We start from the raw sequence: 15,651 nt of genomic DNA on the forward strand, positions 1-15,651 counted from the left end.
AGCCTACTCTGGGCCACATTCTGGTCTTCTTCTACAGCAGTGTCACCAGGCAGTAAGCCTAGCCTCTAAAATTCATTTTATTCGAGCATACATATTTATAAATATCCACAAGAGAGAACATCTTTCAATGAAGCTTAAAGAAATTTTTGTAAACTGGAAAAGATCTCAGCCTTTACATGCTTCGACATAGAGTTTTCTCATGACTGGGGCCAGTGACGTGGGTGGCTGGGGTCCCCAGAATTGTATTCAGGAAAAGTACTTTAGGAAGGATTGAAGGAGGAACTCACAGATTTTCCAAGGAGCACTTTATTTTGGTGGTCTGCAAGATACCCTCGAGGCTCTCAGCTCCCTCACCCTCCAATTACTTTGACAGACGGTGCACTCAGATAGGACACTGGATGCTGACGTCTGGACTCAGGGATTGAAACCCTGGCTTTTCTTATCACATGGCCTCTACAAGTCATTTTGTCTCTGAGTCTCAGTTGATTCCTCAACTATAAAATGGGTGGAAAAGTGGTGGTGGTCCCTGATGACCTCCCTCATAGAGTGGCTGTGAGTATTCATTGGAAATGACATCTATGAAGGCTAACACAGCACTACCCATAGAAGTGCTCAGTCAGGGGTGGTGGCATTGTTGCTGAACGTTTGATCCCTGAGACCCAGCCCCAGTTTCTAAGGAAGTTTCTCCAGAGAGAAAAATGGCTCTCTTTCTCTCTCTGTCTAAGCCATGCAGGTCAGCTTGGGCAAGCTCTGGGTCCCTTGTTCTAGAAAAGATTTTCAGGCAAAAATAGCTTTTGCAACATCTATATTGAGCAACAGCTTTTTCCAAATGGTCACCTCATAAATGAACTGTCCAAGGACATCTGATTGAAGCCTCTAAGATCTACCACTTTTTCTGTCCACAGGCCCAGAGCAGGCAGATGCACATTGACCTCCTGGGGGCTCACAGGCCACCACCAGGGCCATCTGTAGTCAGCGATCCCAGGCTGTGAAAGCATTTGTACAGTGCACCACCTGCGACCCCACAAAAAAGAGGGTATCTCATGGCCTCACCTCTCTCTGCTGCTTCTATTAGCAGCCCCCTGAAAAGCCAGGCCCCAAGAATGGTTACTTCCTAGCCATGTAGGGGCTCTGAGTTGGGGTCAGCTGTCATCTTCAGGCCTGTGCACCTGACCACACCCTCTGACACAGCAGCTGGCTTAGTCAGGCCCACTAGAGGGGCCCCAGGGCCGTGGCCTTTTCCAGAGGGGACATGTGGGACCTCTTTCCACAGAGAGAGACAAGGATTTCCTCATCCCTTTTTTCTGCCACATGACAAGGTAGCCCTAGGGTAAGGAGACCCACCTGAGCACAGGACTGACCAGCAAAGGAGCCCTGCTGGTGACCACCTGGGTGTGTCTTCATCCTGGCCCAGCTTGTGCAAATCTTCACAGCGTGGCTGTGGCTCCAGAGGCAGGTCCATTCACAGAGGCAGCTCAGGGACTGCATTTGCTGCTCCAGCTATGAAAGCCGGGCTGGCCTCCCTGGCCTCCACTCCATGTAGCTTTTACTGAGCACCTATTGCATGCCAGACCTAGAGCTGGGGGTTGAGGACTCAGGGAAGATAGACAAGGAAGACATTCTGGGAAGCTGGGAAGCACCAGAACTGTTGGATTATAGGTATTAGGTTTTATATGTGGCTGTACCTGGCTGGGTTTTTTAAGTACTTATTATGTGCCAGAAACCGCAGTAATCACTTAACATGTATGGTCTCATTTAATTCTCGCTATTGAACTATGAAACTGTTACTGGTTCTATGCCCATTTTATAGATGAGGAAACTGAGGAAGAGACCAGTGAAGAAGTCTATCTAAGGTGACAGAGTATGTCTTTTGCTGCTCTGGAAAGCAGATGTCAAGAAAAGTAGAAGTGCAAGAGATCGATTGAGAAAACAACTGTGAAAGAAAACAGGAAGAGGGAGCAGGAGAAGCAGGACTTTCAGACGTCTGCAAAAGGATTGGCAGGAGGAAGGAAGATAGGGCAGAAGGGCCTGACTTTGACGCATATCTGGAAAAAATCTCGTGGCCCAGTAGATAGCTCCAATGCAAAACCTGCCTGCAGAGGGTCCCACGCAGAGCTGATATAGCCAGGACCCTGGAGCCCTGCTGTGCTCAGCTGTTGGCTGGGAGCAGCCCAGGCTGAGAGCAGACTTGGCTCAAACACTGCAGAGGATCCCAAAGATGCTATAGCTGGAGACAATCAGCCAACTGCCCCACTCCAATCTCCTTGACATCTGTTTTGCCTGAAGGTCCGAGCCCCCTCCTGGGAAGGTGCCACACCAAGAAGCTGTGGCTCAAACCAGGTTTTTCGCTGACTTCAGAACCCATACTCCTGTTCCTTATGCTAAACTGACGAATTCGCCAATGATGATGTCTCTGATCACTCTCTGCAAAACGTATTAGTCAGTCACCTAGCTTCATGGAGCCCTAATGTATGCTCCTCCCCATGGGGTGTAAAGAGAAAGGCTGGCTCCTGCCTATAGGAGATTCCAGCTGAGGAACACAAGAATAAAAAAAAACAGACACCAAGATGAACCGATCGCAGTCTCTGCCTTCACCTTCTAGATGTGTCCAGGAACCAGACAATTACAAAAGAGTGAGAGAAATGTATGTAAGGGAAAGTGGAAGGAAGGAGGAGCCCTGGCCCACCCCTGGCAGTTATGGAAGGCTTCCTGGAGGAAGTGGCTTCTTAATGGACTCCTGGGAGGTGAGTAGCCATTAGCTAGGTGAAGAAGGGTAGATGAGGATACGAGTTTGTGTGTGTTTCCCAATTGGAAGTGGTAGCAATAGGGAGGGAAGGAGAGAAAAGAGAGCAGAGGGAATAGCATTTCTGAAAGAAGGAACAGCCTCAGCAAAGGCCCATGAGGCAAGAGAAGGTACAGCACGTTGTTCATGGAACCACCAACTGCTCTGGAAGGCTGTGGATGAGAAGGCAGCCTGGCTGGTGAGTAGCCCTACCTGCCCGTCTAAGGCATTTGTCCCAAGGGCAGTGGAGGGAAATGCTGTAATTAAGCACTTAGCCACATGGGAGAGATGCTCATTCCAGGGAGAGGCCGCTGAGGGCAAGCCAATTAGGGAAGACTTCGAGGTATTGGGAGGCTTGAAAGACTATCAGCAAAAATGTCTCCCATCATGAGAACTGATGGAATCCTCAGTAAATTCCCAGTTATAATCCTCCAGAACTAAACCTGAACTTAATCAGCTGATGTGGGAAATCGAGCGCTGAAAATAGAATTGTCACTTCATTCTATTTCTATATCTAAACCCTCCAGAGGGAAGTTTCTGAGGGATATTTAATCTTTCTGACCACATTTTTAATAACACTGTTAGCCAAAATGTCCCCTCTCAAAAATTCAACTACCTGTTTGATGCCTGTTTTGGCTTCTCTGATGAACCCAACTCACAGGGCAGCCTCCTTCTAACCCACATTGTTGTTCTTAAAATGTATTTTAGAATTTAAGTAGCCACAGCCTCAGCTCCTCTCAAAATTGAGGACAGTTAAGATTCCCCTGGGATCTCCATTTCAACAGTTATCATTATTTATTGTTATGTAAAAAACCATCCCAAACTTTGTGGCATACAAAAATCTATTAGTATCACTATTAATATATCTCTTGCAGTGTTGAGGGTTGACTGGGCTCAGCTAGTTGGTTCTCTGTCAGGATCTATCATGCAGCTGTGGCCAGACAGAACTGGAGATCAAAGGCTTTCTCACTCAGATGTCTGGCAATTGATGCAGCAGCTCAAACTCCTGTGTGTGACCTCTCTACGTGTCCCAGGCTTCCCCACGGCAAGTGTCCCTAAAAGAGGGAAAGCCAGTCCCAAACTGCATCAACCTTTATGACCTAACCCTGGATGTCCATAGCATTGATCACCACATTCTATCAGTTGAAGCAGTGGCAAAGGCCCACCCAATCAGGTTCAAGGTGACGGGACACAGATTCTACCTCTTAATGGTGGACTGGTAAGATCACACTACAAAAAAGAGCACATGGGATAGAAGATATTATTGTGGCATCTGTTGAAAATACAGCCTGCCAAGGTCACAACATCACTGCCACACCACATTTCAAACCATTAACATCTTTTCCATGTGCAATGTGCCCCTGGGCTGGCCCCAAGAGCTTGACATCCAGGATCTTTTCATCTAAATCAGGTCCAAATGCCAAGAAGACCCCACAGGTGTGGTTCTTCTTCCACGGGGCCTCAATATAAAGACCTGCGAATGTGAGTGACATGTTATCTCATCTCCCCCTACACACCCACCATTCAGTGGTGGGATGCACATGACTGCTATATATACTCCTGTTTAAAAAGAGAGAATACAAGGACCCCCAGCAGTAACAGTATCATAGTAATCTCTCAGCAGTTTCCTTCCTACATGTGCAATTGATCTGAAAGGCAAATGGTTGCATTTAATCTTGTAAAATTTCACCTCATTCTAACTCAGAGTTGGTAATCCTTGGCCCTAGGGAATGGTAAATGGAGAAAAGGATTAGCCCATGGTGAGGGGGGAAATGAGCATTGCTGGGGCTCCCATAGTGGGCGATCTGCTCCACACAGTCGTGGAGCTCTGTCAGTTGGGGTGTGGTCACCACCACACCTCCCTGGCCCAGGCTACTAGTGGCTGGGATTGGTTTTACAATGGCAAATAACCCACAGAGGCAGTCGTGTTTTCCTCTACATAAGCTGGGACATAGACATCTCTTGGTTCAGTGTTAGTGTCAGGTGGGAAGCACATGAATCTGAGGCTGTCAGCAGCCATTTCTCCAGCCTGAGGACAGAGCTGTCTGCAGAACACAGCCAGGAGCGGGGAGGGGAGCAGAGCCAAGGACTCCAGTGAGCAGAGCCTAATGATGTCATTTGAGCCAAGACTCTAATTAAATAATAAATCCACCTAATTTTCTTAAGATAGGTTAGGTTGGGTTTTTGTTACTTGCATTGGAGAGTATCCTAATACACTCCCATTGTTCTCCCTAAGCTCTTTGACATGACCTAAAGTCTAGCCTCCCATAGACCCTCCCCTCCCTTCTACAGGAAGAAGGACCCCCTGGAGCGCTTAAGTTCATCTTCTTGTCCTGGGGCATTCCCATGTGGAGAGGAAAGGCTGTGTTCTCTTCCTCCTAGGTCCTCCAGTCCTTCCAAACACTGGAGACAATTGGAAAGTAACAACAGCTCACACACACAACTGCCTCCACTCAGATTCAAACCTGTCCCTGTCTTCCTTCACTCCCACTCCCAGTTGACCACAACAGTGCAGAGGAAGTGCCAGGATGGTCTCACAGAGAGCTGCACACTCAGTGCAGACCACCCTGGACACTGCCCTGGCCAGAACCTACCCCTCTTCCAGGGCCCTACATGTCAACTTTTCTCTTATACGACTTAGAACCTTCTGGTATCAATATGTTCAGCAGGAAATGGCTCTTTGATCACTATAAAGTCCCTGCTGATTGTGAAGATTGGATCAACTGTGGTCTGCAGGGCCCCCTCTTCCAAGATATTAATAACTGAGAGTGCACTAGGGAGCAGTTAGCAATATTGAGCACCAGCCCACATTCCCAGCTTGGCCAGATTTCATGCATGCTAGAGCTGTATAGAGCCAGGAGCCTCAGATGCAGGGGTCTGGGGAGGGAAGATTTAGAGTACAAGAGCACGGGGAGAAAAGGAAGGTCAAAGATGCAAAATGCATCAGAAAAGGCTGAGACACGCCGTCTGATATCCACCAAGCTCCACAGCTCTCCCATTCCACACCTTGAGCTCACAGCAAGCTATGTATGAGCCATGATCCAGGTGAGGATAATAATTTTCAACCTTCTTCCAGCCCCTAAACATATGTCATTTATTTGCATGGACACTCCCCTGAGCCACAAGCTGCAGCACAGTTGGGATTCACTGTGGTCACACCTCCTTCCATCCTGGGATGTAACTCCATCCCTTTCCATTCCACCCAGGAAAGCTAGGGTATACTTCACTTCACTAGCCACCATTAGTAACAACCCACCTGTGGCTCAGCCCCCAACAGCTCCAGATGCTGAGCATGGAAGGCATCACTATGTGAACTGTGAACTCAACCAGCTGACAGACAGTCCACTATCAGACTCAAGGCCTGTCACACATTTATTCCAGCAAGGCTTCCCTTCTGGTGTGGCCTTTAAGCTCATTTTTTTTTTTTTTTTTTTTTAAGACAGACTTAGTTGCATCATTTTGATCTTTAGTCTGGTCTGGTGGAGGCTTTTGCAGGAGCTTAGTCCAAATTAATGGCCTCCAATAATTTTTTTTTTTTTTGAGACAGAGTCTCTGCTGCCCAGGCTGAAGTGTAACGGCGTGATCTCTGCTCACTGCAACTTCTGCCTCCCGGGTTCAAGTGATTCTCCTGCCTCAGCCTCCCAAGTAACTGGGATTACAGGGACCTTCCATCACACCCAGCTAATTTTTTGTATCTTTGGTAGAGACAAGGTTTCACAATGTTGGCCAGGCCGGTCTCGAACTCCTGACCTCAAGTGATTCATCCGCCTTGGCCTCCCAAAGTACTGGGATTACAGGGGTGAGCCACCGCACCCAGCCTTAAGCCCTCTTAACATCATTCCACTCTAGTACATCTCCAGCCTTAAGTTGACAGTGGACCCCTATACATTTAAACGCCTGTCTTCAGACAGCACCCAGTGGACTCCCTCGATACTCCTGCGAGGTGGGGTTGGCTATTGTCATGATCCCCTTTGGGCAGATTCATTTATTTGTTGAGGACTTGTTATGTACCAGACTTGGTTCTAATAGTGAATAGAACAAAGACCTTTGTCCTCAGGGAGCTTAAATTCTAATGGAGGGATAAAGACATTAAAATAAAAGCATAATAAATATGTAGTATTACTTACCTAAGACGGTAATAAGTGCTACAGAAAAAATTGAGAGGATGGGATAAGGTAAAAGGAAGATGATGTGCACAGGGTATGGGGAAGTTTCCCAGATTAAACAGGGTGGCCAGGGTCTGCCTCACTGAAAACATGAAGATCTGTGCAAACACTAGAAGAAAGTAGACGAGTGAGCCAAGGGGCACAAGGGGACAGTATTCCAGGCCCAGGGGACCACCAGAGCACAGACCCTGCAGATCATGGCTGGCAGCCGTGAGGAGCAGGAAGGGGGCCACAGTGACAGGGACAGAGTGAGCAGCGGGGAGGCCAGTGGACAGGAGGCTGCAGAGTAACAGACAAAGCCAACCAGAGGGAGGACTTGCCACCTAAGGCTGGAGGTGTAGGACACCCACGTGAATCAGGTCAGACACAGGCCTGTCACTTTGAGCCCAGGTGCTTTCCTGCATATTCAAGGCAGACAGGCCTTCTTTTTCCCAGTAGCCCTTCAGTCCCCGTCACCAGGCCACCCAGCAGAAGGGCAGCCCCCAAAGCCTATTTACTCCTCTTGGTCACTGGAGAGAGCCATCCTACCTCACCGTTGCACCTGCCTGTGCCCCACTGGCAAGAGAGCTGACAACCAGGAAGAACGGAATTAAAGAATGCCCAATAATCAGAGGTCCTCTCCTTTTCTTATCCAGGGCTCAGAAACCTCCGATTATAGATCCAAGCTCCTGGGATCTCCCAATCAAAAGCTGGCATGTATTAGGCAGGGGCAAGCCAGAGCCAGGACATGGCAGTCTCACATCCTGCACTGCCAGGGCCCAGCGGCCATCTGGCTGGGCTTTCCATGGCCAATCAGACAGCAGGGAGCCGATACCGGGACTGCCAGGGCACTGGGGCCGCAGGAGGCATCTGAGGCAAAGCTCCCCAGCTGCTCAGACGTAACCAAATCAGGCCTTTGCAAGGAGGAGAAAGGGTGCATTACCAAGCCTGATGTGCCAAGAGCTCCTTGGATCCTCTCCGCCTCCCATGCCTCACCCTCTCCTGGGCTCAGCATGTTAGAGCTAAATGGCTCTATTGCCATCCGAATTTTTGCTTGGTGGGGCCCAGTGTGGCTGACCTCAGCCAGCAGTGACAAGTGGCTGCGCTCAGTCAGCAGACACCAACCTTGCTGCCCGCTTCACTTTCCCCTTTCTCACACACAAATGTCTGCAGAGTTGTGGGCGGACCAGAGCCCTGAACAACTCAGAGAGGCAAAAGGCCTGTTGGACAGTGCTTAAGGGAATCATTGGGATGATGGCAAATTGACTCATTTTCTCTGTACCCCAGTTCCTCTTCTTATACAATGATAGACCTGAAAAGCAACAATAATACAACTCTTAGAGACAAGTGAGTACTGTGTTTTGAAGGCAAGGAAGGACTCTGAATTACAAGAAAGAACTGATGAAATTAAGAGACCTAGATCTGAATTGCTGTGCAGATGTTACTGCAAGAAATGAGAGGGGCTGACAAAGATCAAGCACCTCCCCAGGATTGCCCTCTGGTGTGGACTTCCAGTAGATGCAGAATATCAGACTAAAACACAAATCTGAGACTGGAGCTAGAAACACAGACACGGGGACTTCCATGCCAAACAATGAAGTAACAGATGGGGCAAGAGGCCAAGACAGTGGAGCTCCAGGGTTGCGTCTCTTCCTTCTGCAGATCTGGGGCCCCTATGCCTGGGGGTCTATTTCAGCAGATCATCAGGAGCACCAGCAGTGCAGCTGCCAGAGAAAGTGTCAAACCAAGGAGTCCCTCCAGGTGGAAGAGGGTCAACAGGAAGGCAGCTGAGCAGAGAAACCAGAGTCTGTGCCTCCGGCTTCTCTGTTGACTGAAAGGAAAATGCTGGAAGACACTGACCTTTGATGACATGGACGCAGAGTCTGGTTTTGTACATGTCTGAATTTAGACCAGAAATCAGGAAAAAGGTCGGGCAGAGGGGAGACACATATTTGGGATATGTTTGCAAAGAAAGATGTAAAGAAAGGGTTGGAGTAGATGACAGAGAAAAAACTGAGAAGGCGTATTGGAGCATCTTGGGAATGTCTGCATTTAGGAGTTGAGAGAGGGCAGGGTAGCCACAAAGGGTGGCAAATAAAGAGTATCAAGACAGGTAGGAAGCATCAGTGTAGCATGGAAGTAAAGTCATGAGTGCTGTTGATCAAACAGTCCTGCCTCCCCCACCAAGAGCACAGCAGATCTGGAATTCTGGACACCCTGCAATGGTTAGTGGAAATAGATGACTTGTTCTGGCTAATGAGTCATGAGAGAAAGTGATATATCACTTCTGTGTGACACATTTGAGAGTCCCCTTCTTTCCCTCCACTACAATGACCATGAATGTTCCAGCAGTGGCTGCACTGTGGGTCCAGACCACCAAGGAGTGAAATCAACCTCTGTTGCATCAAGACACTGGGGTAATTGTTTGTATCTGCAGCACAGCCTAGCCTTTCCTGACTCATTAACCAATGGCCGGTTTCTAGAAGGAAGAAAGTGACCCACAGAGAGAATGAGGATTGGGAAAAATTGTTGAGCATGGCACACAAGTGGATCTCAGTGACCTTCAAACTTGGAGGTTAGAAGCAAGAGTCAGACTGCAAGGCACTAAGGAATGACGTCCTGAAGACAGGAAATGAAGATGTCTCTGTTAAATATCTTGGGGAATGTCAGAAAAGAAGGGGGGCAATGTGAGGGCCAGCAGGGAGGGGGGAAAAGATTCAGCTTTTATTTCTAAGATAAGCCAGTGAAGGAAAAGGAGAGGATCTCAATGGTGACCTGATTTGCCCAAGCTCATGATTGTTCTGTCCAGTTGGGAAGCAAGAGAAGTAAGAAACTAGATCTCCTGCCCTGCACGTTTGCCTTTCCTTGTTCCATATCACTCTGGGAATTGACCAAGGGTTAGCAGACACAGCTGACACTGGCAAGGGTTGGGGTTGGGGGAAGCTCAGAAAATGAGAGGGAGGCTCTTGGGAAGAACCTGGTAGTAGGGGGATGATGGGGAGAGAGAGAAAAATCAGTGGAAAAATGATCAGTCTACAGGAAATACGGAAGTTCAAGAGCCCCTAGGGATGAACCTCCACGAGGCAGGTTTCTATATTCATAGAATGGGGCCAACCCTTAGGGCACAGTGTCATGGGGGAGATCAGAGAGCATGATACAGGCACAGCAATGTGTTACAAACTGCAAGGCTCCATGTACATGTGATGGGATATTGGCTGATCATCACTGTTGGGGAGGTCTTTACACAGAGAATCCATTGCCCCTGGTTGCTACCAATAACGCTGCACTCCCAAATCAGGAAACATGGCTTGCTAATGGAACAGTCTCGGGTCCACACCAGCAGCACACACAGTTCTTACATACTCTCATGCAAGCCAAGATGAGAGACTTGGATCTCACTGAGTGATCCTGGGTTAGTCACCCCACCTTTCTAGGCCCCAATGTTAGATGCACCAAATGGGGGAAATGGGACAAACAATCTCTAATAGTCCTCCCAGCTCTGACATTTTAAGATGCAGGGATTCAATTAGACCTTCAGCTAGTCTGTACTTCTCATATAAATAAAACATAAAACTATTTGTAGTTAATTAAACTTGAAACAGTTACTATAGCATTAATTAGATGAACAGTCATGCACAATCACATACACACACACACACACACACACACACACACACAAAAGAATAACTGTCAAATGATATTTTGGACCTTTAATTCCTTTGACTCAGTTCTCAGCCCAGCTACACACCTACTTTAGCCATATTAAAACTTTTTACTGCCAGCAAAGGCTCCAGCTGAGCTGGCCAGCAACAATGTGCCCTCTCCATGGCCAGCTGAGAGCCCCTGCCCTGTGTCTGCCTCCACCAGCCATATGGCCACAGCTGCCTTGCCTTGAAAGGGCACGCATTCTCAGTCTGCCCACATCCTGTAGCCCACCCCATGATGAAGAGGTTGTACTACTGAAGCAAAACAGATACAATCAACACTTGAGTCTTTCTCACCCTGACTTCATCATTCTCGCCAAAGATAAATGCCAAGCTCCACAGAGGGAAAGTCTAAGCTCTGACCTGTGTCAGTCCTACCCATCAATACCCTCAGTTTAAAGTCAAACCTGAGATATCCTGGGAAGCTGATACCCAAGAAACCTCCCCCAACGTCTGCCATCTGTGTGTGAACCAATCAATCAATCAATCTCTCTCACACACACACACACAAATACACACACACACACACACACACACACACACACACACACAGAGCAACAATCACCACCAGGAGTTCTTGGCCACAGTTCATGGAGCTGATCCCCTGGGCTGGATGTGATTAATTGCTCTTCTTTCAGTGGCCTAAATGGGACCAGACAGGCTTAAAGACTTGGTCATAAATTAGCCCGTGCATGGGATTGAACCAAGCTCCACTGAAAGCAGCCTCCAGGACCTACCACCTCTTTGGTCCAGCATGGCTTTGCAGCCCGGCAAAGGAAGAGCATGTCTATTTTCAGGCAACTGGGTCTGAGCCTCTCATTTTCACATCCAGCTTGAGTTGCTTATGGTCTTCTGTAAAAAGTAAAATGCCAAATCAAGCCCACCCCACCTCCAAACATACCTGACATCTTTCACCTCCTCTCCTGCTGTTGACAGCCATGCACCCCAATGGTGTTGCGGTGGGTCTCACTTAATCCTTGAGTGCAAGGAGCAAGGCCTGGGGACAGGAAAGGGTCCTTAAAAAGTCACTTGATCTAGGAGGCAGCTCTGTCTGTCCTCAGAGATGTGCTCTCCACCAGCTCCTCCAGAATTCTGGGACCACATTGTTCCACCCGCAATCACCTGAGGAGGTGCAGGGGACGATGGGACACAGGGGCCTCTGCAGACCACACACTGTGAGTTTGCTGCTAAGTGTTCCCATTCAACAGTGTGAGAATATTCACAGTCTGAACTGAGCAAAGCATCACAAATTCAACAATGTCCTGCTGCATCTCACAGCATCCTGCCTTGGCAAGACCTTCTGCTCCATGTCACTTATATCTTCTTACTGCTGTACAGAAGCCCCTGGCTTGTGCTCAGGAAGCCCAGATTCTTGCCTTAGTTCTTTTACATCTGCACAACCTTGGGAAAGTTTATTTACTTCCCTGAACATTAGTTTTCCCCTCTCTAAGATGAGATGAACACTACTTACTGCTGGCCTTCCCTACTCTAGTGTTGTGGTTTAGAATACTGGGTCCTCTACCAGACAATTCCCTGTATAAACTTACTCCAAGGACCAAATTTTATAGGCATAGAGAGAACATCACAAAAGCAGGGGAACTGCAGGAGTGCCACAGAAGGCCCTAGGCTTTGTCATTGCCCTGGCTCCCCACCAGAGCCCTAGAAATTCCACTGTAAGAGACTCGAGTCCCAGAGCAGGGTGCTTCCTCCTTACCCAGATCCTGCCTTCAAACAGTACCTCCATCAGAAAGGGAAATACCTGGGTGACTTTTATTCACCATCTCTGTCTCTTACTGGACAAGGCTAAACTCCTACATCTACAATTTAAAGTCTTCCAGAATCTGGCCTCAAAATGGCCTCAATCTATGCTTCCATCTTCATGTCTCATCTTGCCCTGGATGCAGACACAGCAAAGGGCTCACTCACTCTTTCCTGAACTTAACTTCCCATCTAATCTTTAAGAGAGAATGTCAATAATGCCAACTACAGATCAATCTACCCATTCACTAAAGAAGTTCCCTACAGACTTCCAGCTAGGCAGTTCAAAGCCTAGCTCAGTTTGCTACTTGTTAATAATTCTTGAAATGAATAAATACATATCTCTTCAAACCCAAGTTTTCACTACTTACTGCTGGCCGTCCCTGCCCTAGCACTGTGGGCTGAATTGTGTTTTGCCCCCCCACCCTCAACTCATATGTTGAAGTCCTAACACCCAGCACCTCAGAATGTGACAGAATTTAGGAGATAAGGTCTTCAAAGAGGCAATTAAGTTAAAATGAGTTCTTTGGAGTGAGACCTAGTCCAACATGACTGCTGTCCTTATAAGAAGAGAAAATCTGGACACAGACATGCACATGTACAAGGAAAAGACCATGTAAAGACATAGGAAGAAGACAGCTACCTGCAAGCCAGTGAGAGAGGGCTCAGAATGAAATTAAACCTGTGACATCTCGATCTTAGAATTCTAAACTCCAGAATCATGAAAAAATACATTTCTACTCTTGAAGCCATCCAGCCTGTGGTACTTTGTTATGGTGGCCCTAGCAAGCTAATGCACCTAGCGTCTTGTCCTCCCACCCAGCCAGTCCAAATATGAGTCACAGAACATCAGAGTGGAAAGAGCCTCCGATTGTTGAATCCAATATCCTGTTTTTCAGATGGGCACAGGGAGGCCCAATAAAAGGAAGACATTGATCAAGGTCATATAGGAGGTAGTGGCTGAGCCTCCACCCCTGGCTGGTTTGGTCATAAAACAATGAGCCCTGGGGAAACAGGCTGAGATGCACTCAACTGCCTGAGCTGAGCAAACGCACAGATAATTCACATGGAACTCTACCCTACACATGTCAAGGCTGAATTAAGTGGCCGACACAGGCCCTGACTTCACAGCTCTGTCCAGATATGCCTATCTCAGCAAACCCTGCATAAGCCCCCAGTGACCTGAGAGTACAGAATGGGTCTTCCTTGGCTGGCACTAGAAATCAGCTTAATATAATCTAGTGCCATTTGACATTGTATAAAAGAAAAATGAAGGGGGAAGGAGGAAAGCTACTGTGTTCCAGACCTGCCCCTGAACCCCAAAACCTCCTGCTGAAAGCCAGGTTGCCTTCATAAGTGGCAAGTCTTAATTCCATTTTTCATCACTGTCTCAACAATTACTAGTATTGTATTGTTATATTGCAGTATTTGTTGAGTGAGTGAGATTCAGAGATCCTACATGAAGTTAGTGGTCCGGAAGGTTAAGGAAAGAGGAGATCCCTTTAGACCAGGTAATCAGATGCAACTTTCTGGGGAGGCTAAAACTTGACCCAGCCACTGAAGGGCAGATGGAGCGTGGAGAAAAATAGTCATTCCAGAGAGGCATCAGCCCCAGGGTCAGATTTCATTTCGGGTTTCTACTGCGTCACTGAATTTGTTCCCCCAAACAAATCTAGGCTGATTTGGAAGTTTATCCATAGTAATGAACATTGACGAATGTAGTTTAAGGGAGAGGGGTGGAAAGAGATAGTAGTGTACAATCAGAATGAGAAGATCAAGCTTCCCCTTTTTTATTTTTGAGAGTCTGACTCTGTGGCTTAGGCTAGAGTGCAATGGCACCAATCTCGGCTCACTACAAACTCTGCCTCCTGGGTTCAAGTGACTCATGCCTCAGCTTCCTGTGGAGCTGGGATTACAGGCGTGCACCACCACACCCAGCTGATTATTTGTATTTTTATCAGAGACAAGGGTTTCACTATGTTGACCAGGCTTGTCTTGAACTCCTGGCCTCGTGATCTACACTCCTCAGCCTCCCAAAGTGTTGGGATTACAGGCGTGAGCCACTGTGTCTGGCTCAAGCTTCCTTTTCGAAGTCAAGCTCATGGGACATAGCCAGCTCTTTTCAGCAGTGCCTTGGGGATCTGAAAACAATCATTGGACTATTTGAAATTCTTCACCACCTTCCAGGATTTCTGAACATTTAGGGGCAGCATTTATTAAGGAATAGGGAAGAAACACCTCTGGACTCACCTTCGGAGTGAAGACCAGGCACTGAAAGTGGACTCCTTGTAAAGAGACATCCATGACACTGCAGTAACACTAGTCAGCTGCCTGCACCTGCCCTTCTTGATTGTGTTTTCTATGAGTTCCTAGCAACAAGGGCTGACCATATGAGGGTCAGGTCCACAGCTTAGCTCTCCCTCTGCCAGTTCCTGGGCAAAACTTGCATTTCAACCAGGGTTTCACAGCCTGTCTAGTTCTGAACACCTTCATTATCTGTCTGTCCAAGTTGAGGAGGCATGAGCTGGTACCTGAATGATAAAGATCTTTTTTGGAGAGTGGAGGGGGTGAATGCTGACAATAAACTAGAATTGTTTGTCTTCCAAATTCTATGAGTTCATCCTGATAATCTGAAACACTTGTCTCCTTTGTGTATAAACTAGATTGAAATATTTTGGAGTTCTCAATCAAGATGTATTTTTTTAGGGGTGGGCAACAGCTGATTTTATATTTCATTCTCTTTTGTTGTGACATAAGCAGTATTCCCATTACTGTGTTTATTATGTGGCTAAATGAAAAAGTAATAGGATTGAGTCTAGACTGGGACAACGTCACCCCCAGGTGTGAGGGCCTGTTCTCGCCTATAGAGAGAGGGACACCCTCACGCAGAATACCAGGAAGGAAGGAAAGAGGGCCAAGGGTGGGCCCAGAGTCCCTTTGACATGTGTGGCCTTTATCTCACTTTAATTGCTATCTCAAATTATATTGGTAAGCCCATACTCCACGTTCTGCTTTCACTGGGGGGAATGGAGATTGACAGGCTATCTATCATCCATCTTCACTTTAGAACGAAATGTGACTTTTATGTAACTATAGTAATATACGTATGCCATAAAAAAGCCTTGGAGTCTCAAAATGCTACAAATAAATTGGGAAATGAAAAAAAAAAAAGAGTAAAACATTCAAAGCATCAAACTTTCAAAAGACCTGTTGGATTTAAAGATTCTATCCAAGGAAATAACTCCCTGTATTATTTAAATGG

The sequence above is a fragment of the Cebus imitator genome, unplaced genomic scaffold (assembly GCF_001604975.1).
Source record: "Cebus imitator isolate Cc_AM_T3 unplaced genomic scaffold, Cebus_imitator-1.0 Scaffold1, whole genome shotgun sequence".
NCBI classification, from domain to species: domain Eukaryota; kingdom Metazoa; phylum Chordata; class Mammalia; order Primates; family Cebidae; genus Cebus; species Cebus imitator.